Below are 23,525 nucleotides of genomic sequence, written 5' to 3' on the forward strand. Positions count from 1 at the left end.
TACCTTGTGCACACATATCTTAAGGGTAATTGCACATCTATGTACAGAATTGGGAAATGTTAGGCCAAATCTTTTATGGTTAAAATTGCCAGAATTCAACAGAAAGACTAAACCAGGTACCTCAGACTTGGGAGTTGGATTGAAATGTGACCCATGAAATATGTAACATATGTATCTGATTTTCTCAGAGGGCATAACAACATAAATATGTATTTGTGGGAAAGTTAGATTTTGGTTCCATTGGCATGGGGAGGTTCCAGACATTGTAAAGATCATCTCATAAAACATGACATCCCTTTCTGTCATCCAACCAGTGAAAAGCAAGGGGGAAACTATGCTCTTGCCCAATCATAGCATTATGGGTGTGAGTTGTATGACTGCCCCTGCCATATAATTTAGTGATGTCATTGGGCATGATAAATAAGGGAACCTCACAGCACACGAGACACACTGATTCCTAACTTCATCCTGATTTTCTGCGTTGCCGCCTTGTTCCTGTATTCTCCATCTTTGTTCCTGATTTCTTTACAAAGCAAAGGCCTCTGCATTGCTGAACTCCTTTTCAGCTAGGTGTAAATTCTGAAGCCATCCCAAATACCTAATGGAAGCATTTTTATTTATTTTATTTATTTATTTATTCGGATTTATTTAAAGCGCACGTCAGCCCGGGGGCATCGTGGCGCTGTTACATGAAGACATACATAATCTGGTTACCGTGGAAGGAAGATGGTTACAAAGCAGTTTTCATTACAAGACACATTTCGTATCAGACACATTTCGTATCAGACGTATGCGAGCTGGTGTGGGTGAAGGAAAGATGGAGTTAGTTGAATAGAATGGTTTTGAGAGATTTGCGAAAGGAATACAGACAAGGTTCTATTTTTGATCCAGTCTGGCTTGCTACTACTAAAGGCTTGCCTGCTCCAAACTCGCCATCCCACTGATCTCCGGTCTCCAGTAACCAGTGCAGTCCAGTGCCATCCAGGGGACCAGAACCGCCCAGCTGACCCTGTTCCGCCAGATGTGCCCTACTGTCCGTTGTTAGACCTGATCCGTGTGATGACCAGAACTATTGACGGTCCAAAATCTTAAATTAAAGTGGACTGTAAGTATTAATAGGAATCATAGTAAACCATAGCATATCTTGCCTTGCCTCGTCCTAGCCCAATCTCTAAACCATCCTATCTTGACTTTAAGAACCTGTAATATTGTCACAACCATTCTTGCAACCCTGTCTGTGATTCCGAGTGTTAGCGCCTATTTTCTCTTCATTTCTGTTTTACTAAAACATAAGCCATTAGTGATTTTGATTAAATAAAGTAATTTCCATAAAGAAAATGGGGTATCCACCATGTGAAGGGTTACAACGGCCGTGTAACTGTGGAGATTCACAGGTGGCCTTCTCTTTTTCTTAGCCATTAAATCTAGTTTAAGTAAAAATTAACCTGTCATTTTAATACCGATTTTCTGTTTTTCTATGCTCTATTTTTCTAAAAACACCTCTCATTCAACCTTGCATAACTCCCTCGAATTTAATAGCTAGAGACTTCATTTCAACTCTGACTTATCCATAACACCTTTAGCTACATCCCAACACAGAAACAGTGTATTGTCTTAAAAACCGTTTAGTGAATTTTAAGCGGGAATTCGCATTTCTGCAAAGTTTTACACGTGTGATTTTCATTTTAAATTATTTTCAAACTTCCATTAAGATCCAAAGTGCTTTTGCTTAACCTATAGTTTATGATTGTTACCATCCTTTCAATGTTGCTCCCACAGAAATTTGTATTGATTTAAGAATTGTTGCACACATTCATTGTTTCACACAGCCATTTTCGAATGCCATTTTAAAAGGCAAACTGATAGCAGGCCCATTATGCAAACTGGTTAAGCCTATGTAACTAATATTGTATGCTTAGACCCTTCACTCCAAAACCCTACACAATTGAGACTGAATACTTCATTGCTAATAGATCAAAAGGTAATTTCAATCATTTGATCCTGTATCAAAGATCACTTCTCCAATAAATTAGAGGAATTAACAAGGCTTGCTTACTAATAGTCGCCAATGTTGATCACTTAATAACTTCCAGACTCTTTTATTATTTGAAGGGCCACACAATCCAGAATAAAACATGGTGGAAGTGATACACAGCGAGCAATTGGAGAGAGATGCTGCACACGACACAGACCAAGAGACTCTGCTGCACAATAGCATCCAAATCAGATTGAGATGCAACTTACAATGGTGGAAGAATAACGAGATGCCAGACATACACCGACTTGAGCAAATTTAAAAACAGCATGAAAACCAGTGTCTGTGAATGAGGTGGGGCTTAAGGGGGCTTTTGAAGCCGAGCAGAATTATGACCCAGCTCCAGGGGAAGCATAGGGCTAGATTGACCCAAATAGTCAGGTTTGTATTCATTTTTGTATTTTATTTTAGTTTTATATAGCACTTTACACCAAAGCGATGTACATAAGGTCATAAAACGGTACAATAAAATGAAAATTAGGAAACACAATCTACATTGTTAACCAGAATGAAGTAGGTGAGACCTCAGGGAGTCACGAAATAAGGAATAGACAGAAATAGAGCAATGAGAAAGAGGAAGAACATTCCATTGTGAGGAGCAAGCAATGAAAATGAACGAAAGCGAGACAGGGAGGATGAGGGACAGTAAGAAGAAATTGCAAAGAAGAATGAAATGAGCAAGGTGGGGTATAGAATATAACCAAAGAAGAAAGGTATTCAGGTACGAGACCAAAGAGAGTTTTGAAGACTAGACACAAGAAGTTAAATTTGAGGCGAGAATTAAAAGTAAGCCATCCAAGATTAGAAAGGGAACAAGAGTAAATAAATAAAAGCATTAAAAACAGATTTCAGAGGAGCTAGACAAGTGAGAAGTAGCCCAAATAGGGCCAAAGCACAATAGAAAAGCGGAGCGAAAATTAGAGAAGATACCAGGCGTTTAGTGGCCTTAAAAGTCAGGAAAGGACTAGTTTTCTGAATATTATATAAATGAAAGCGACAGTCACATGAAGATAAAGAGATGTGAAGATTGATGGTGGGAGCACATATCAGGTGACACCAGTAAGAGAAGCTAAAACAGTCTGAATAGGCGCAGAGCACTGAGTGGAGCAGTGCTGTTGCAAGTAGTTGAGAACAAATCACTCCTCGCATGCCTTTACATACCACCAAAATGGAAAAGAAATGCCCAAAGTACTTAAGTACGAAGAATAAACACGGAAGTTATGATCCACGAAACAATTTACAGAGGTCCCCTGGAGTGGTTTTGGAATTTATATTGACTGATGGTCATAGACCCCTTCTTAACAGATGAAACGTTTTGGCCTTACTTTATAAAATACCGAAACTCAAGAGATATCGAGTTAGTGGATTTTTTGGACGTGGACCACTTTGATTTAGTTTCCTTTGAGATAACGTCCAGAGTTATTCTTGATATATATCAGAATCAAAAGCATTTAGAGCTATGGTCTATGACATAACACCCTTCATTGATAGGCCTTATCATACTTTGTTTCTGGATCGGAATTAAAAGAATACGTACTGCAATAAAGGGGAAGCTCTAAAAAAAATAAGAAAAAGAGTCCGAATCGATCGAGGGACCATCACAAAGTTAGGCTTGTGACTTCAAAACAACAGTGCTCGTCAGCCCATCTGAATTGTTCATGGCTTCAAGAGACCCTGTAGACGCCCTTCAATCTGGATTGTGATATTTGTGATATACGTGAACATTATTTAAAAGTGGCATCTTGGAATACAAGGAGGAATCATCAGTTGTTTACTAATGCTAAATTATGCTCTATATTAAGCACCATTTCTGTAATCATTCTGCAGGAGGTGTGACTTTTAGCACCACCTTATTTGGATGGTTACTGTATAGCCTTCCAACCAGCAACACTGGGTCTTATCGGGCGCCTTATAATTAATTGCATCTAAACGCTTTTGTGGATTCTCTGTCGGGAAGACCTTTTAATCTTTTGAGGGTATCTTGGCAACGTGTTATAGTTACCGTAATGATTTAATGAGTCTTTCCCATTTGATTGGGAATATATACTGGAACCCCAACAGCTGCACCATCAGCATCTTTTTAGATGAGCTTTTGAATGTCTTAGAAGATTGGAACACAGTCTCTAACAATAGATTAGTGGAGATGGCTGGGGATTTTAATGCCACCTGTCCAGATATTGATATGTGTAAACTTGAAGATTATCTACTGGACTTAGTCACTTCTACATCTAATGGCTATTTATGGTCTTTATTCTTGAGAAACTGTGGTCTATTAAAACTCAATAGGAATGTGATGGGAGATTTGAAGGGGGCTGCACAGATTGCATGTTTGTGAGAACCTGTTTCGCTAATACTCCTGGTTCTTTATTTAAAAAAAAACAAATTTGCTATCTGCTGAGTTTTATATAACACCAAACAAATCTCATTCTTCTGGTCCGAGGAATTTAAAAGCTAATTTAGCAGCAACCATAGCATCATGCATATATACCTAAATTCAATGAGATAATTATTCACTTATTTGAAGAGCTAGACCCAGAAAAAAGATTCTAATCTTCTCGCCAATTTTGTTTGCTGTATTTCTGAGCGATAATTTACACAATACAGGCTCTAAGTAGAAAGTAAGCAAGACAGTTTACACGCACGTATTTGATGAAGAATTACAAACCAACAAAAGGGAATTACAACATCAGATTAGCTATGTGCAAAAAGGCCAGGACATTCTAGCATTTAAATAAAAAAAGATCAAGAACTGCAGGAAAGAAATGTTTAAAAAGGGGTTGATTCAGCATCACCACCAGATTCTGCATCACGATAGCAAATCAATGCTGAGTGCGCTAATCGTTAAACCTGACTCCGTTTTTTGTACATTAGTAAATAACATATCTTATAAAGAGCTAGAGGTACAAATTAATCCTATCACCAATAGCACATAGCTTTCTCCCTTTATGCATTAGGAATATCTACAGTGAGGTTATGATAGGAGAATCAGTGGACTCTAATATATTATTATGATGCTATTCTAGTTTAATTAAAAAACATCTAGTAACTGTTTAGCCCCTGGACCGAATGAACTATCAAACCAGGTCATTAAATATGCCCCAGAGTTATGGACATCTATCCTATTTGTTATTTTATCCTATCTCATTTACACTAGGAGCACCCCAAGGATGTGGAAATCATCATATATTGTACCAATCTATAAAAAAAGCAGACCATGCCGACTGTATAATTATAGGCCTTTTAATCTCCTGGATGTTGATAGCAACATTTTTGCATCCCTAATTTCCTTTAGGAAAAGGAAATTGAATCAGGGCCCATTACAGCAAGGCACCTAAACAAATGTCAGTCCGGCTTCCACAGAAATATTGTAACTACCTTATACGGGATGATTCTCAACCTATTACAAAATAAAACATCTAATGCTAACTTGCCTCCTATTTATCTGGAATTTGTTGACTTTCCTTCCGCTTTCGATATGGTAAACCATAATCTATTATGGAATAAATTGTCCAATATGGAGCTCCCACCTGGCCTATTGAGTATCCAGATTTATTTTCTCCCAGAGACCAGCATCAGAGTAAGATTATACCTTACGGGTAATTTATCTGATACAATTCACATTAACCATGGTCTCAGACAGGGTTGTGTGTTGTCTCTCTGTCTGATATCTATATCTCTGACCTGTGTGATTTTTTTATAACTTTCGCCTGTTGCAGCTCCCCACTTAGGTAATTTACATCTCTCGTGACCAGCCTACGCTGATGATGTTTTGCTAATGGACCATACACCAACTGGCCTTCAGAGACTGCACAGGTTTTTGTATTGGTATGTGGCAGCTAATGACTTAATAATAAATAAATGTAAAACGAAAATCATGAGGCTTTCCACCACTAGGAAGAAAATTAGATTTGAGAGGGCAATAGATAAGATCCCTGTGGAAGTCACTATGCACTTTACTTACCTAGGTTTTACAATGTTTGGTAATGAGAATAAAACAACTAAGATGGTTCTGCTGCAAGCAAAATCAGATACTTTGGCACCAAAGAGGAAAAAACTCCCTTGTGGCTATTCTCAACCCTAATAATGACTCTGCGATCAGAGTCATTATTAGGGTTGAGAATAGCCGATGAGTATAAGATATTTCATTTAACAGATCTATCTGTTCGTAGCCTATGTATCCACTTGGATTCTGAAATATCTTCTCCTAAACATTCCTGAACGTAGGGTTCTGTGACGCACCTCGTCTCACAACCAAATACTTCTACTCGACACTCTTCGTCATTAACTCAAATACCCAACCAACCCTCCATTACTTTTTGGCCATTATCAGTTTCCCCATTTAATACACAATTATTTTTGCCACCTCTCTCAATCTACTCACCATTTGTTTTTCCGCTCCCGACTCTCGGGATCATCTACTCCTCAACCGGCCAGCTTAGCCTTCAGGTTGCCCAGCTGCCTGTAGAAACCAGGACAGGAATTCCGTGAAAGAGGGACCCGTCCCAACTGCTTTGTTTGTCTTGCAAGAACTTGGTTTTGGCCGCTATCCACAGGAAGACTTGCGGTCCTCCAGCTAAATAGTGGAGGACATTCGATATTTCTGAGACCCTTAAAAGCCTACTGGGTCGATGGGTCTTGAACCACCCTCTCTCTGCTACCACGTGAACCCATACACCTAGGGCCCTTTAAGATGAGGTGGCAATACTTAAAGATAGATGGGGATGCAGAATGTACTCAAACATCAATATTCAAAAAGACTCAGGAAGTTGGCAAAACTTGGTCTGTTTTATTTGCAATTATCTAAAACAGGGAGTTACAATGGACATCAACGGACATTCGCTTAATTTCTCTCAGCGCATATTATAAAAAACACATCTCGCATAGTCAAAACTCATCCTCAGTGACATCACACTACATGGCAAACTACAAAAACCTACTTGGGGATGTGATAGGCTTACAGGCAACATCTAGGTATACGTTCCATACTGATGGGGAAAGTGATTGGGTTTCTACTGTCAGGTGGTCAACTAAGCCCATCCCAAGTGCAAGTCATCTTCTGTGTTACAATAATACTCAACACTTTATTGGTTACACAAACTATAGGGCTCTTTGATACCTAGCCCTCTACCATTGGTTTGGCACCCTTGTACCCTTCTGGAATATTCCACACGCTAGCAGCACGGAAGCTATCATGCAGATGCAAGGAGAGTCAGCGTGATCATGCCTCTCTCCCAATTAACCCAACATATATTGTCACTCTTGCAGTCTGCCAGTAAATTAAGGCTTTTGAACTTGGCCTTGCAGAAGCTCTCTGTGCCTGGGAATAAAAGGGAGCATCTTCTTGGTTTCGGTGTAGATCGACCCAATGTCTATTTTGATCTGACCATGTGACTGGAGACCACATTGTCAAACTTCTTGCTGCATTTAATTCTATTAAATGATGAACCTTTGACGCCTTCATTGTTTTTCCATTCCACATCAAACAGAAGTTTGTTTCATTCTCACGTTCATGTTACTACTGAATGGACAACCAGGCTCACGGTGGCCTCGACTTCTTGGTGCTAGGCCAGCCAAGCCTTTCTTGAATTTCTCCTCTGCCATCAGTAATTTCCCAATTGCTCCACACTGAAAACTCTTTCCAATCACTGGATTTCAGGCCCTGCTAAAGTACATTGTGAAATATCCAGGTTCTACACATTCCTATGTATAGACATTGGCGGATCACCACAAACTATTCACAACGTAGCCAGCCTGAAGATCACTTTGTATACTTGCATTACTGCGTCTGTACATGTGTAAATTGTTTTGCATTTTCTTCAGAGTTTCTGTAACATGAGCATCTTCACCTTGAGCCCGAAATGTTGCTAATCTTCGACACCTCCTCATCAAATCCTGTACATCGTCTGTTCTTTTACCTCATGCCTCTTTTCTAGGTTCATCAGCTCTGCTTCGCATGACGTCACCAGTCTTCTCTTTCACTCATTTTCACACTTCTTCTGGGATTTTGTCCAAAAGGCCATTACTTCTTCATGAATGCATATAAGATTTTCTCAATGGATACCTTGTTTCCAGGATTCTCTGTCGTATATATAGGCATCCTCGCTGGTACTGCACGTGTCTCAATTTCTGGCTCCCAGCATATAGGCAGCATGGGGGCTGAGCTTTCGGAGGGGGTACTTGTCTCCTTCTCTACATGATCGTCTTCGGGGAAGCTCAGGATATGCTATGGGGTCTGGCGTTCTATCTTTAGGATATTCCAGATCTGACCACCTCACTTCTTTATCCCTTTGCTGGCTTCCCAAGGGGGGGCAGGCACCCTCTCCTTCTGCCTCATGACCTGACTCTCTTTCTAGACCCCAACAAGTATGACTACCATCCCCATCGCCTTTATCTAGGTTTAATTTGCTCAAAGACAGTGCTCGGTGTTCATCACTAAACATGTTTTCCTCCTCAATTTGTGGTTGAGGTACCGGGGATCAATTATTGTCCCCTCAAGTTCCATACTCACAATCTCGTCTTAATTTGTGACCTTGTCAATCCTTTCTCCAATGCATTCCGTGTCATATCTTTCTTCTAGCGCTACTCAAGGTGCTTCTGGCGTCATCTCTTTTATCGAGGGAATCTCTCTCATTCTCTCCCATCACATTTCTGTGCTCTGCCTCAATTGTTCCTTGAGGATGAGACTGGCATCCAGACCTCGCCGCCTTCTATTCTGTTCTATTTCTTCCCATCTCTTTCTCGCATCCCTTCTAGCTTTTTCCACCTCCTGCCTTTGTTCTTCCCTCCTTAATCCTTCTCTTCGTTCCTCTTCCTCTCTCCTCCTTCTTCATTCCTCTTGTTCTCTCCTTCTCAGTAACCTTTTGTCCTTTAATCTTTGTGCTTCTTCCTCCTCTCTCTTTCTTTCCTTCCTGTCCCTTTCTTCTATCGCTCTTTGTCTATTGTCGGACTTTCTTTGTTCCTCTGCCCGTATTTCATCCTTCTCTTGTTCCTCCATATATATCTGTTCCCGTCGATCCCGCTCTTCCTTCCTTGTTCATCCTCCTTCAATCTCTTCTCTTGTTCCCTGTCCTTCTTTTCTTGGTAGTCCTTGTCTTCTCTTTGCCTAACTTCCTCAATGCTTTTCCCTTCTAACTTAAGTTGTATCTGTCCTCCCATCCACTCATTCTGTAAGAGCGTTACCTCGTCAGACCTGTCCTTTTCTCCCTTCGATTCACTTAATTTCTTGATATGTGTCTTTCGATAAATTGGACCTGTCACCTCTTTCTTCCTTATCTCGTATAAACTTACAAGCCTCTTCCTTTCTTTTACTCTGGACTGTTGTCGCTACTATAAGCGGGGGGTTCATATGTCGGGTTACTATACCCCGCCACTACTTTCAACTCCTATAAATGTTAAGACTCCTATTTCTTCTATATTCACACTTTTATGCTGATTAAGCATCCACTCCTCTGGTGGCAGGTCCTCCTTTTCCTCTTGGTACATTTTCCAAAGTTCTAAAATTGCTAGTCTTTTCTCTCATTTCTTTCTTGCGTACAGAGCGTGCACATATGTGGTCATGGGTTGCAATACCGCTTTTGACAATGATCCCCTCTTGTGGCCATGGCATAAGCATTTTATCCGCTGTGCCCTTTACCCACTCTGCACTATACTGTTTCAGCTTGGTCGAATGTTTTGGCGGCGTCTTACAAAGGTGCATGAGAGGAGTGTCCTCCATAATTACAAGTCTCAGTTGACTGTCGATACTTACCAGATCATTAAATAAACCTTTCATTTCAACTTAAATCACCATCTTTTGGTGTTTTAAAACAACAAATATGAGCATGCACCATCAATCGCTGCTCAATCCTCCTTTGTTTCAATAACCTATCTATCACACGAGCGCAATACAAATAAAATGTCAATATCAATATCTTTTGATTGACACCAATCGTTTACTACACCTTAACTTCAAACACTATTATTTTACAACTTTTCACAGTTCTATTGCTCCTTGACACTTCACACAATCAACAATATTTAGACTAATCACACACTACACATTAATAGCCCCTGTGATCACCTTCCCTTCATTATTAATCAGTTATAATAAGGGGTATACTTATCCCACCTCTACTTATTTTACCCTATACAGGGTTTAAGACATCACCTTTCATGGTCCTGACCATGCATATGCTCTATTTTGTCACTACTCCCGTTGGAGTTTGAAATGTCTTCTTCCAATTCCCTTGAACTAGGATTTCTAGGAACTATGTTTGTCTAAACATTTCCCAGGAAGATGGCAAAGTACTGCTTTATTAGCAATTGTCTAAAACAGGGAGGTTACAACGAACAGTAATGGACTGTAATGCTTGTGTGAAATGTGAGCTAGAACATGGCGTTGGTGCGCAGCCATTTTGGACGCTCATCTCTCATCACAGTAATAAAGCCTGCGTCTCCGCGGGCCTCGGATAATAAATAAGCATTTCCGTAGTGAAAGCAGAGCAATGTCACATAGCTACATAAATATTATTGCTAAGTGGACTTACTGTGGAGAATAGTTATTGTATTGTCCACTGAAGGACGAATACGAGGAGGGAATCTGAGCGTAATGCAGGTGCATGATAAGGGGCTCTGGGAATGAAGGTGAGGAGAGGGGCGCTGGGTTTTTCCACTTCTGACTGGTTTTTTCCACCCTTTTTCCCACCGACTTGTGATCTGCTCAGGCGAGGAGGTTGATGAGATAATTAATGGATTGAAACAGAGGGCTGGTGAATCTTTGCTAGCTTGGATGGTTAGACTGTTAGATGGAGGGGCGGCGGGTCTCTTGGTAGATGCAACAGATTCTGCTAGATTTCTGCCCTTGTCACATGATATTCAGGTACAGGAGACCCTGCGTGCAGGTCCCCCTCGTGATGGTAATGAAGGAAAAATGTCTCTTTTGCAGTTAGCAGCGCAGGGTTGTAATCATAAATACTCCATTACGTCAGACTGGCTGACTGATGATAAAAATGGTACACATTGAAGAAGCTATTCAAAGAGTTGGGGAACATGCTATGAAGGAGGCAATTCATCTGGAAACTCTGGAGCATTTGGGGATGGTAAACCTGTTCGTTTCTGCTAGAAACACCCTGGTTCGAACAGCCCCTCCTGCGTATAAAAACATCATGATGACCCTGTTGGTGGGTATGATGGGGAAGATAACTGACGAAGTGGTTGATGCAATTAGACAACTTGCAGATCTAGGAGAATGGGACAAACCAAAAGAACGATTTAGGGAGAGGGAGGGGCGAAATTAAAAACACACTTCTGGCATACGGTTTGACAGCCGAGATTCTCGCGTGTCTAGAAAAGACATGTTTCTTGCTTTGTTGAAGGATGGTGTGCCGCGAGAGGATATTGATCGAATTGAAGCGTGAGACATGTACTTATTGTGTAAAAAAACGAGGTCTACATGGAAAGGAGCGTTACAAACAAGTGAAAAGACAGGATGTGCATAAACCAAAGAAGGACTCAGATCCTTTTGGATCATCTCCAGAGGGAGGAGGCGATGAGTCTTCCGACAAATCAATGCCTTCCAAGCCAATTTATGCAGATTTAAGGAAAATGGTTAGTGCGATGGTGGAAAGAGAATCCAAGCACATGCATTCTAAAAACGAATAGGCGAGGATCAAAATCCAGTAATGACAGCCTATATTAAGGTGGATAGACGACCTCGGGTAAAAGTGAAATTATTTTGGCATTCCGGAAATACACAGGACGAGCCTTAATTGATACTGGGGCGGAGGCCTCTTTTATACATGGAAACCCTTCCAGGTTTAAAGGAAACATTTTATGATTACAGGATTGGGAGGTAAGAAACCTCAGCAGTCCAAACAGAAATTGACATGAAAATTGGCTACTTATAAAGAGACACATATCAAGTATTGATTGTTCCTCTTGCTGAATATATTATTGGGTTTGATATTCTGGAAGGATGGACACTCCGATTAGGGGGTAAGATTTACCAATTTGGGGTGAGTGTATTCACTTATACACCCGTAATTGTCGGGCAATTGAGAATGCCCCCGGTGCAGGTTCTGATAGCAACGAAAAGAGTGTCCATGGAACAATATCATATTCCCGAGGGGAAAATGGAAATTTCGGAAACCATCAAAGGGTATGTTGAAGCTGGTGTGTTGCGTTTTGTAATCAAGGCTTGGAACATTCCGATCTGGCCCATTAAAAAAAACAGATGGTAGCTTCAGAATGACGATTCATTATCGCGAGTTGAATATACACACTCCTCTGCTAGTGTCGGCTGTACCGGATGCCATAACTTTGGTGGAAAATGTACAGAAATGTGAGGGTACTTGGTACATGGTGTTGGATTTGGCTAATGCCTTCTTCACTGTACCGATTGCGGTTGAATGCCAAGAGCAGTTTGTATTTTCGTGGAATGGGAGACAGTATACGTTCAATCGTTTGCCAATGGCCTACATGCATAGTCCAACAAGCTGTCACCGGCTTGTGGCGGCACACTTGGACAAAATCCCATGCAAACCGGATGTTCAGATTGTGCATTACACAGAGTGTGCAGTTACACTTGGATCTCATTAGAGAAGGATTGCACAAAGAGGGATGGGAAATCAATGATACTAAAACCCAGGGTCCGGCAGAGACTGTGATTTTCCTGGGGATACAATGGCACAATGGTCACTGTGAGATGGTGCCTAAAGCGAAACAGAAAATCCTCGAGATTTTGACTCAGAGGACCAAAAAACAGGCACAACAGTTTATTGGGCTGTTTTGATTTTGAAGGCATCACATTCCACATCTGGGGCAGATTTTGGCATCCCTTTACAAAGTCACTTGTAAAAAGTTTAATTTTGAATGGTGTGAGGAACAAGAAAAATCTTTCCAATAAGCGAAAGACACCATTCAAAAAGTGCTTCATTTGTGGCCATTAAGGGATGGTGAGGTAGAGTTTAATGAGTCCACACAGGATTCCTACACCAATTGGAGCTTATGGCAGAAACAGGACAGAAAACGAGTGCCTTTGGGATTTTGGAGCAGAAAGTTGCCCAATGCGCTCATAGATACTGAACAGATGACAGTGGGTCATGATATTGTGATCCGACCTGAAATAACAATTATGCAATGGGTACTGCATTCCCCAAAGACACACGGAAATGGTTATGCACAAGAAGCTAGTGCTATTAAATGGGAATGGTACATTCAAGATCGTGCCAAGACCGGTAAGAGTGGTGTGGCGAAATTACATGGGCAAGTGCCGGGTGTCCCGCTAGTAGACATTGAACAGGAGCGGGAGAGGACTGTTGAGGAATCTCCATTTGAATGGGGGATCCCATATGGAGAATTATCAAGTGAACAAGTGGAACATGCATGGTTTACTGATGGTGCAGCTAAAGATGTAGGAATTGAACGATATTGGAAGGCGGTGGTGTATAATCCAAAAATGAAAAAGGAGCTCACCACCTCAGGCAAAGGGAAGAGTAGCCAATTTGCAGAGTTATATGGTGTGTATCAGGCGTTAAAACAGGAAACGCCTGGAAATTGTCATATTTATACTGATTCATGGTCTGTTGCAAATGGGTTGGTGGTATGGCTGCCAACTAGGAAAAAGAATGGATGGAAAATTCATGCTAAAGAGGTGTGGGGAAAGGAGTTATGGCAAAACATTGCCGAGATGCTGATGCATACTACTGTGACTGTATTTCACGGTGATTCACATTGCACAACAGACTCATTAGAACATTGATTCAATTCTGTTGCAGACAAACATGCAAAGATTGAAGTCATGGACGCAAGGGCTGAGGAGGATGATTTGTAGGAAATTGCCAAATGGGCCCACCAGAAAAGTGGGCATCTCAGAGAGAAGGCTACTATCGGGTGGGCACAAGACAGGGGTATACGCATCCCGTTGGAAATTGTAAAAACCATAATCTTGCAATGTCCTTCGTGTCAACATCAGAAACATCGATCTATTCTGCACATAATTCATGGTACATTGAAACGTGGTAAATTGCCTAGACAGTTTTGGCAGATTGATTATATTGGTCCTATACCCACTAGTAAGGGATGTCAATATGTGTGCGCTATTGTGGACACATATTTTGGCTACATCATGGTTTTGCCATGCAGAAGAGCTACCCAATTGAATACAATTAAATTGTTGGACCAAGTGGCTGTATACTATGGTGTCCCTTTGCAAATTCAAAGTGATAACGGGTCACACTTCAAAGGGAAAATGGTCCTGGATTATTGTCAAAAAAAGGGAATCGAATTAATTTTTCATGTCCCTTATCATCCGAAAGCATCTGGTTTGATTAAGAGAATAAACGGTTTTTGAAAGAACAATTGCGCAAAATAGGTGATGGTACTTTGAAGGGTTGGCGAGAACATATATCTGAAGCTGTTCAAATTTTGAACAACCGTCTCATTAGGAACAGTGAGACCCCCATTAATGAGCATGTTAAAGCAGCCTTACAAATTAAACCAAATCGAGCCATTGAAACTCTGATGTATTAGGAAGTATCCCCTGGTGTGTTGGCCCCTTATCATGCCACTCCTGAGTCTGCTGGGGTGGATTTGCATGCAATGGAGGAAATTCGACTTGAACCTAGAGGTATTACTGTGATTGATACAGGAATTGGAGTACATATTCCATCTGCACATATGGGATTAATTGCCCCAAGATCAGATTTGGCCCTAAAGGATATTCAAGTGTTGGGAGGGATTGTCGATGCTGACTATCAGGGTGTGATTAAAGTCATTCTCAAGAATAGTGGTGAAAATCTGCTACTGATAAATAAGGGGGATCGTGTGGCCCAATTGATACTAGTTCCTGTGAAACTATCCATTGTTAAGAAAGGGGAGCCACCCACGGTATTGACAGTTCGTGGGGACAAGGATTTTGGCTCATTAGATACAATGGTTCCAGGCGCCAAGGTATGGGTCGAGAAACCTACTGGTCCGCCCGTACCAGCGGATATGATTGCAGCTGGGGAACATCAAGTGGTTCTTGTGATGGAGCCAGGAAAAAGGAAATGGACTCTGGACTTCCTGCTGACAAATGTTATTTACGTGAGTGATGTACTCCACTCATATCTTGTTTTTGAATTCTGACCTTTTTTTGATCCTGAGTATGCTGAGTGCCTGTGTGTGGCATGTTGGAGTCCATTCGGGAGGGTGCGGGTTCAAGTCGGGGGATGCGGCAGATGTCTCTATTCTCCAAATGGAACGGGGGATATTGTTGAAGACTGATGCTCCTCCTACCAATTTTACGCCCGATGATGCGTCAGTTGCAGCATATCGTGGCGCACTGAGGAAACGACGGGAGCAGCAAAATAAAATATTGCCTTTGCCGCCTTCTGGAATTTCGACGTCCTTTTCACATTATGGTTATTCAGCCCTTGTCAGGCAACCTGAAAACATGTGGGTCTATTTGGCCCAGTGAGTTTTGAACATTTCTAATTTTTGCTTAACTGATGTGCATAGCTCTGCTGATTTGATCTCAACATGTCTTGTGGAGATTCCAACGGCTAGCCCCATTTTGAAAGAGTTATTTGCAGTCTTGCATAATGATTCCCTTGTGGAGCAGTCGGATGTCCAGAATTATTTTTCTATGTATGAATACTGTAGGTTCTGTGCTGACACTATTCACAAATGGAGAAACATGACGCGTATCATGACACATGACATCGCTCGTGCAGGTGTGTGTTATCAAATGACTTGGGAAGTGTCAACAACAGAAACTTAATGAGGAGATTAAAATAACTGATTTTGAAAAACGATTGTGCACAAGATCTATAAATGTTTATGCTGATGTTTCAAATGATATGGTATGTAATTTTACTACTTCTACTGCTAGCCGCTTGAACCATGTAAAACTTCCACCTGGTTGGTTATTCTCCTGTGGGAACTTCACTTACTCCTACATCCCTGCTAATATTTCAGGTGGCCCATGTGCTTTAACACGTCTTGGTTTAATGATGTACCCTTTAAAACCCATTATTGGATGTTCTGTATGTGCGGCTTCATATACTGCTTTAGCGCCAGACTGCGATTCTGAAGTGCATTTGCTCTCAGAGGCAGAAGTATTAGCATTAGCAGTTTCCATTATTGGGGTTTGGGGTTTAGCTGCTGGGGGTTATAACACCTTGATTAAATTCACCTGTCTGATGGTAAAGGGGCTTAACGAGACCTTACAAGACTTGACTGAACTGCTATTAGACAATATAAACTTTAGGAAAACTATTTTGCACAACATAGCAGCTACAGATTATTTGTTTTTAAAGCATAATTCAGGTTGTGAAACAGTGGATTGTATGTGTTGTTTTGACCTGGGTGACCATTCCCTTTCTATTGAAAAACATGTTAAAGGTATAAAGGATCTGGTAGCCCTGGTAACACAAGATCAAGACAGGGATTGGTGGGAAAACGTATTTTCATGGATTCCTGAAGCACTGCGTTTTGCATTGGTTGGCTTTTTGGTTGGCTTTTTGGTATTGCCATTATAGTAATTTGCTTTTGTTGTTTTGCTTCATGTAATCATAATTTATGGAGAATGATTTGAAGGTTTTGGATGTCCCTGAGAGCCCGTCGGGTTATGGCAGTTGAATGTCCAAGGGGTGGAGTTTTCGCTTGTGCGAAATGTGAGCTAGAACAACATGGTGTTGGTGCGCACCATTTTGGACACTCATCTCCCATCATGGTAATAAAGCCTGCGTCCCTGCGGGCCTCGGATAATAAACAAGCATTTCAGTAGCGAAAGCAGTGCAAGGTCACACAGCTACATAGATATTATTGCTGAGTGGACTTACTGTGGAGAATAGTTATTGTATTGTCCACTGAAGGACGAATACGAGGAGGGAGTCGGAGCGTCCTGCAGGTGCATGATATGAGGTTCTGGGAATGAATGCAAGGAGAGAGACGCTGGGTGTTTCCACTTCTGACTGGTTTTTACAACCCTCTGACCCTTTGACTTGTGTTCTGCTCTTCGGCCGAGGGCAGACACAACTGGGAAGGGTGGGGTTATGCCCCCATAAAGAAGAGGGCATTGTGTGATGCAGTCTCGCTGAGAGGGAGGACGCTCCGTCTCAGACCCCGTTAGCACAAGTGATCTCTTTGCATACCTGCTGAGAGACTTAGCAGTGTCGTAGTGGCCAAGATGAAGGTGTCTTCTGCTGCCTTGTTAATGGTGATGCCATATATATCTATCCTTTAATATATCTAAGTGCATGTTTGTTTATGTATGCTTATATTGTGTGAATAAAGGGCCTGTAACTAGCCATTTTTTTATTATAACAATTAGCCTATGTGTGATTTATTGCCTGTCTGAGTCCAATACCTTGTTTTGCCAGGGGGCTGGGGAAACGTAAGTGTAAGTGTTCTCCTCACATCGCCAAGCAAAAGCAAAACACTGACGTACGCTCAGTCTCTCAAAAACATACCTCTTATAGCAACAATGCATCCAAGTGACGGCATACTACGTGGCAATAGTAAAAAACCTATCAAGGGTTGGTATTGGTTATGGGAGACAATTAAGTATACTTTTCTATAGGAGCTAGGATAGTTATTGGTTTTTCATTATCAGGGGAACACCTTATATCTACCTCTAAAAAACATGTAATTTCAGAAACATTAGATACATAGTTTCTCATTGGTCTTCAAACTATAAGGTCCTTCGTTATATGGACTGATATAATTGGTTGGCACACTTGTGCCATGTCTGGAACATTCAGTTCATTTAGCAGCACGTAAGCCCATACCCAGGTGCAAGGAGATAGGGCATGGAACTACCCCACCACCTAATTAGTCCAGAATCTCTCATCACCAATGCCTTCTCCCATACAATTGTCTTTGTACTTGGCCTTGCAGAGTATCCTCATCTTTGGTAATGCACAGGAGTGAGGGCACTCGCTATGTGACATGAGACCACAATTTGGTCCATTTTGCAGCTTTTAAATGCTTTAAATGAATTAAAGTTTGGCATCCTTTGTGTTCTTTCTTAAACCTTAACGTGCAAAGGTTCATCCCCTGCATTCTCGTTCTTCTCCAGAATAGATAGCTGACCTTGGTTGTTTCAGTCTTTACTTTAGGCCAGGCAGCCTTGCCATGCAGCTCCATAAACCTACTATTCTTACTGTGACACAGTTTTCCATTCTTGCTTCATAGGTTCTGGCTTACTAAATTCATGATTCCAATTTCCAGTTTCTGTACAATGGTGGCTTTGCATGCATTCTATTCACTACTCATAGCCAGCTTCTATGGTAATTTAATCTACCTTGCGTTTCAGCGTCTGTACATTTGTTGAACGGTTGTCTTTCTGTGGCACTTTGTGCATGTGTAATTGTCATTTATTACATATGGAAAGCTCACTCGATTGTTCACTTCGTCATTAGTTTGTTCAGGATCTAAATACCCTCTCAAGCTGGTATCTCGGGACGTCATGCACGCTTCTTTATGGCATCATTAATTCGTTGGTTGGCTTCCTTTCATACTCCTTCAGGATTTTCATCCTGTAGGTTATCATTACATCAAGGGTACATTCGGTAAGGTTGTCTCAATGGTCATCTTCTTTCAAACACTTGCTGCGGTATTGGTACTATGGCTGGTGTTAGGCACGGTACAATCCCATGTCTCCAATACATGGGAGGCAGGGGGGCGGGATCTCCTGCAGATGCACACAGATGCTCCTCTACATTAGTTTAGCATAACTGGCGAATTTCTGTTTTTTTCACTTTACTTGTAACAATAACGTCCCTTTAACATTTTTTCACTGAATTTCATAGGTTTTTATTAGTGCAACTGTGGTGGCTGGCTCTTGCTGCCATAGCCACTGACTTGAGCCTTTCCTGTGCATTCCACCCAGGAATCAGAACCAGGGTGGAGGGGATCGGCAGTTGGAGCCCGGAAGGAGGGCAGCTGGACATTGTGTGAGCTCTGCGGCTGCGGGGTCTCATTAAATAAAGACTTACCTGTTTGCTGGCCTCCATGTGGCTCACTTCATTTTGGCAACGAGGATGGGATTGAGTCCCGGAACGGGCTCCTGGGGATCTGCTTTGACGGCCTGCAGTGCGCAGCTGCTCCATATCGGGTTTGTGTGCCGGCTGTTTCGCATTGGTGTGGAGGAACCCCTGGAGGGGCAGGCGCTGTCTGGGACCCCACGGCTGCCCCGGAACAGCCCATTGCTGCCTTAGCCCCAATGTGGAGAAGCACAAATTTGGAAGGACCTCGCGCCCCAACGTAGATGTAATTCGCTTGCGGGTTAGAGGAAAGAACCTGCAAGTGTGATCTAACATGGTGGCCATATTGGTTGCCCCGGCAACCACATAAACAGACTGTATTGTAATCATCATTGCTCCCTACAACTGCTCTTCATCTCAGTGTTGGAGGGCATAAGTTCCTGCAGTGTGACAATCGTAGTGAGTGTCAGGAACCTAAGCTGGAGAGACATTAATAGTGAGTATGTAGCACACAGCTACCATTACAGCAGCAGATCCCCGACGACGCACGTTGCTCTCATGGCTCGCGACGAGGGACCTTTCTAGGCCCTCCTCTTGACAACAGGATCCTGACCAAATCGATACCTCAGGAACCCACGGCTCCCCCTAGTGCAGTCTCGCACCAACCATCCAGCACTAATCCTTGGATGGTTATGTACAGCATCAACACTGCTACCACAGCAGCAGACAAAATGGACTACACTACATTTGGTGCTCATCCTGAAGAAGGCCAACACCATCTAGGCAACAATTCTGCCTTCCTGGCCGAAACACACCTGTGCCGATCCCCAGTGACACAACTGCAAATACCCTTTTTCGTGTATGTCTTGTAGATTATGTTGTGTACACCCCGTGTTTACGATACCCTGGACCATCCTATGTCCCGGGTGCACTTCTGTATAAATATATGTTCTTCTAACTGTTGTATACCACTGTGCCCTTAGGTGGAACTCAGTACCTCAACACTAAAGAGGTTAATACTCAATCTGTATTTCCACCAAACTCAATCACTCTTGTCCGTTCTTTTTGAGCCTTTCGTGCTTATCGAAAGCTATGTAAACTAATTGAACAATAACACTTGTGGTTTTCTGAAATAAACTCTTGTGTACAGAACCGTAGATTGCTTTTTTGTAGGATCTCACATCCTGATTATTTTTTATTATTATATACGTACCCCCCTGGGTAGATCAGGACTCCGCCAGGCGCCCTTATTTGTACTTGCACATAGGAAGGCAGACTGTAAAGACTGGAGGGGGGTGTCTGTACTTCTGCTCTCTATTGTAACGCTCACCTGATTCCCCCGGAGGCGCTGGTCTAGGCAGGAAGGAGTCTGTGACTCGAAAAGTGATGTGCAGGACTCGATTGGCTTCTGGGGCTGAGCCTCTTCGCACCGTGTGTCGAACTCGAAGGGTGAGATTTCTGCAGATGAAAGAATATATGGGGTTAAAGATCTGGGCAATTGCGTGTCCTTCTCTCTCTCTCTCGTCTAAGCTTCTCCGTAGAGCCCCTAGGTCAACGTGCTCACCTTAGATAGGTGAATGCTGGGCTCTCCATCTGCGTCTGGTGCAGGGTGCCGTTGCCAGTTCCTTCACTGGGTGAAACGTAGGCCTCTTAACATCAGAGAATCGAAACCGCCGTTAACAGCACGAGCAGTGAGTTTCCGGACACCTTTTAGTCCATATAGTCTTTAGGTGCGTGGACACGTAAGTATTGAACAGGGCTCGGAATAATGCTTTCTTCTATTTGTTTTGCAGGGCTCTAGCGTTAGAAGATGGAATGAAGAGAGCCAAAGCTGGAGCCAGAACCTTGGAAAGAAGCGCTTGGAAATGCGTGAGTAAATGCAAGCGCTTTAACTGTCCTTTTCCTTCACAGCTGTGAGTTCGTGCTGAAGAGGTGCTGGAAAACGCCGGAGTAGTTCGAGGCGCTCTATTGTGGAGAGCGCGATGGGCGTGAGTAAATACCTGTTTAATGTCTCTTCTTTTGTCTTTCAGATGCTGGGTTGCAGTGTTGAAAACATCCGGAATTCGCGGATTGCCGGTAAGTAATAACTATGCTTTTGTCTCCACAGGCGGAGGTGCGGCGTGAAGAAATGGTCGCTGCCGATGGACCAGGTAAGGAATGCGTTGCATGTGAAGTCGTCGTGCTAACCTGTTGTTTCTTGTCTTTTACAGGCGCTGCTGAAGACTGGATACTGGAATGGTAAGTATTGTTCTTGCAGGTACAGGATCGGAAGAAGAAAAGCTGGAACAGACTCGGTGAGCGTTCTGCTGCAGATGCAGAATAACGCGAAGCACGCTTCATCAATCGGGTGTGGTTTAAATAGCCTAGGAGTGATGAGGCATCTTCCTCCACGGCCCCGCCTAGGTAAGAAAAGAGTTCCTGTTCCAGAAGAGTTCCAGTGTTGTATCCAGGGCGTGGAGCTTGCCCCACCCAGGTAAGAAAATAGTTCCGGCTTACAGAGGATTCCTATGTAGCTGGTAAGTAAGCAGCATGGTCTGCTGCAGGTAAGTCCACCCAAGCATCTCCACACATATTATGAGCACGGCGCTTCCTGTGCCGGGACCGATGGCTTTGATGAGCCTGGTGCCACCGGCGCCAGGACAAGGTCCAAAAGGTCCCAGTAGGGACCGGCTGGTGCCTAGGTTTAGGATTAGGGGCCTGCTTCCAAGGATGTTGGGCTGGTCCAGGCTCCTTGGAAGCAGTGATCATGACAGCACCCCCCCTCAAGGCCCCTCCTAAGCGTGTCTTCTCCGGGGGTTTTGGCTTGTCGGGGTGATTCAGATGGAATCTCTTGACCAGACGAGGTGCGTGGACATATTCTGAGGGTTCCCAAGACCTTTCCTGGGGGCCGTATCCTTTCCAATCAATCAGGTAATATAATTTAGATTTGGAGATTTTGGAGTCTAGGATGTTCTTTACTTCGAATTCAAGTTCTCCTTCTACCAAAACAGGTTCTGGGAGTTTAGTCAATCGGGTTTCTGGTTGTACTGGTTTTAATAAGGAGACATGAAAGACTGGATGTATTTTCATATGCGCAGGTAATTCCAATTTGACAGCCACCGGATTACCAATGGCAGAGATGAGATAGGGTCCAAGGTATCTTGGGATGAAGGTGCGGGGTCCTTTTAGAGGCAGGTGCTCAGTGGATAACCAGACCTGGTCTCCTACTGCGTAGTGAGGGGCCTCTTTACGGTGTCGATCTGCTCCTTTTTTGAATTGAGCTTTAGCTCTTTGCAGATGGGCAGTGGCTTCCTTAAAAGCACGAGTGATCTCCGAGTGCAAGTAATCCACAGCAGGTGTTTCGAATTCTTGGGGAGGATCCAGGTTAGAGGTTCTAGGATGGTGTCCGTATAATAGGAAGAAGGGAGTCTTCCCGGTTCCAGAATGAGTCGAATTGTTGTAAGCGTATTCAGCGATCCAAAGAATATCCTTCCAAGGGTTTTCAGTTTGTTGGAGCATGCAACGTAGATATTGCTCTAAAGTCTGATTTGTCCTCTCCGTTTGTCCGTCAGTTTGGGGATGGTGACTGGTTGAAAGTCTTATATCAATTTGGGCTAGACGACAGCAACTTCGCCAAAAGTGGGAGATGAATTGACTTCCCCTATCGGAGACCAAAACCGAGGGAAAACCGTGTAACCGAACGATGTTTTCTAAGAATTCTCGGGCCAATACTGAAGCTGAAGGTAGGCCCTTCAGGGGAATGAAGTGAGCCATCTTGGAGAATAGATCCACGACTACTAAAATGGTATTATACCCTGAGCATGGAGGTAAGTCCGTGATGAAATCCATGGACAGGGTATGCCATGGACAGGGAGGGATGTCTAATGGGTGTAATAGGCCGGCTGGTTTCTCCTTCTGACTTTTATTCTGGGCACACACACCGCAGGAGATTACAAAGTCTCTAATATCCTTCTTCCATGATGGCCACCAGAAATGTCTTTTGATCTTTTCCATGGTTTTGGTAATGCCAGGGTGACCCTCCATTAGGGAGTCGTGATAACAGGAGATTACTTGTTTTTGTATTTTCTCACAGGGCAAGTACAATCGTCCTCGGAAATATGGTAGGTCTTGATCCACTGAGAATTCTTTTCCCTTTAATTGCCAGTCCTGCAAATCGGCCGGGTTTAGGAGTGATTTGACTGTAGTCTTGATGTCTTCAAAGGATTGAGTGCTGACCAAACCCAAACTCCTTTGTTCTGGGATTATGGGTATTGGTTCTGGATTGGTCAAATGTTCATCTACTCCCATCCGGGAGAGAGCATCTGCCTTTCCGTTTTTACTGCCTGGTCGATAAGTAATTATAAGGTCAAACTCAGCCAGAAACAGAGCCCAGCGAAGCTGTCTGGAAGACTGAGCTTTGGCTGTCTTCAGATAGTGTAAATTGCGGTGATCAGTCATTACGGTGACTGTGTGTCTGGCTCCCAAAAGATAATGCCGCCAGGCTTTAAAGGCCGATCTGATGGCTAAAAGTTCCTTGTCTGTAATTGAATAGTTGATCTCGGGAG

The sequence above is a fragment of the Ambystoma mexicanum genome, chromosome 1q, assembly GCF_040938575.1.
Source record: "Ambystoma mexicanum isolate Mex_15411 chromosome 1q, UKY_AmexF1_1, whole genome shotgun sequence".
Lineage (NCBI taxonomy): Eukaryota > Metazoa > Chordata > Amphibia > Caudata > Ambystomatidae > Ambystoma > Ambystoma mexicanum.